At 40.0% G+C, this 2,047-nt stretch overlaps 1 pseudogene; it reads right to left on the minus strand.

The window, feature by feature from the left end:
* Positions 1–1,446: 1,446 nt before the first annotated feature.
* On the minus strand, positions 1,447–1,542 carry LOC127186001 (uncharacterized; annotated as a pseudogene).
* Between the last annotated feature and the right edge of the window lie 505 nt (positions 1,543–2,047).

The following is a 2,047-nucleotide window of genomic DNA, read 5'->3' on the forward strand; positions in this document are numbered from 1 at the left end:
GCTCTCTCCACCTAACATTTCCTAAAGGCATACTGTAGTGTTAACGTGATGCTTGCCTTTTCTGGGTTTCACTCTCACCTGCACACACCGAGAAAGTCTCTCCTTGGAGCCATTTGCCCCAAACTGTAATGAGTTGGATAAGTGTAAGCTGCACGGTAGTATCTCCCTCGGTTTACTTTTCTCACCCCTTTTTCCAAAATGGAAGTGCTATTTTCTTGAGTTGCATTACTAAGGAGTGATTTAAGGGGGAAAATGGCTGAGGGGTTCTCCTGAAGAGAATTGTATTTGTACTCCCAATGCTTTGTCATAAAAGGCGTTGGACCATGTTAATCACGTAAGTTGTTCACATTACATTTAAGACATTGCCCCTGAGGTGGTGCTGATGGCTCCCTTAGAAAAGATTTCTTTGGGGGCTTGGGGGCTTAGCTCAGTGGATGAGAATTTGCCTGGCAAGCACAGGGCCCTGGGTTCGATCCTCTGCTCCAAAAGGAAAGAAAGAGAGAAAGAAAAGATTTCTTTGACATCTGAGGCACAAAGGACTTCAGCAAAGACTCCTAGTTAGAGTGAGTGGTGCCTAAGTGCTGACTCTCCATCCCGAGTGACAGGCAGTTACTAAGTGCAACTTTTGTTTCCTGGAATGTCTTTCTTGGGTGTGTCTTAATCCCAAATGTTGTGGACCTTTAATTTTATTGTGCATGCGTGTGTTTTTCAAACATTTATTTTATCAGAAAAGAGCCCTACAATGGAAGTATTCATGGCCATGCTGTGGCTAAGTCTTTAGGTTTAAGACTAGTTAAGCTGCCCCAGGTAGAAGTGTTTGCACAGCTCAGAAGTATAGAATCACAGCCCCGGAGTTGGACGGGGCCCCTTTAAGCCTGGTCTTGCCTATAGGCATCCAAGCCAAGAGATAGTCATTCTTTCTTTAAGAGCTCGAAAGATAGAAACTCTAAAATCTACGGGTTTTTTTTTTAATGATTTTTTTTTAAAAGTGCAAACTATAAAACACATGTACAAAAATATTATAATCAATGTTTAAGGGATATTTATTTTTAAGCATTTGCTTTCCCATTTTAAAACAAAATACTAAACAGTAAAGTCCTTTGGAGGGGGAACTTTCCTTTTTAATGATCCACAAGAGACATCTGTCTAAGCAAATTCTACCAGAAATTATTGCTTTGCCTAAAAAGAGGTTTTGCTTTTATCACATGGTTCCCTGAATCTAACATAGTACCTTTTTTGCTTTTACTGTGGAAAGCTCAGAATCAAATTTGTGAATCCTTTCTTAAAGTGTGTGTGTGTGTGTGTGTGTGTGTGTGCACGCGTGCGCACGCGCACGTGAGCGTGCTCGCACTGGGGATAGAATCCAGAGCTTCAGCCTCAATGTTTGTTATATTTCCCAGCCTGTACTCCACGTATATTTTTTCACAGATTTGTTTTAACAGGAAAAAAAATACAGATGGCTTCATGAATTTGCATGTCATTTTTGCACAGGGGCTAATCTCATCATTCCAATTTAAGTGTGTGTGCTGCAGAAGCAAGCACTGGGGCCCACTTGAAAACAAGAATGGGACTTCATTCCAGCTTTAGCATTTTCTTTCTTTGCTCCTCATTCTTTAAATGACTTCCTTTAGTTGTACCTCTTTGTTTTGCTGTTGCTTCTTTGTTGTTTTAGTTCGGGTGTTTGTGAGCAGTACAGTGAAACAACAGCTGCCTTTGCACTTGGATTTCAGATCTATCTTTTCCTAATTTAACTAATCTGGCCATCATTTCCATCCTCTGTAAGGAGGAGGTAAGAACACTAGTTTCTACCTCATGTGATTGTTGTGTTAAGTGAGTAAACATGCATATGTGTGCATGGGTGCATGCATTTCCAAGCAGACTAAGTACTCAACGTATTTTGGTTATTTGTATTTTAAATACAGTATCTTTAATGATTTAGGGAGAGAGAGCAGTGTGTGTGTGTGTGTGTGTGTGTGTGTGTGTGTGTGTAAAATTTATTCTTAAATTCAAATTTTCTGTATTTTCACTCATTCCTTTTTTTCTCACA

The sequence above is a fragment of the Acomys russatus genome, chromosome X, assembly GCF_903995435.1.
Source record: "Acomys russatus chromosome X, mAcoRus1.1, whole genome shotgun sequence".
NCBI lineage: Eukaryota > Metazoa > Chordata > Mammalia > Rodentia > Muridae > Acomys > Acomys russatus.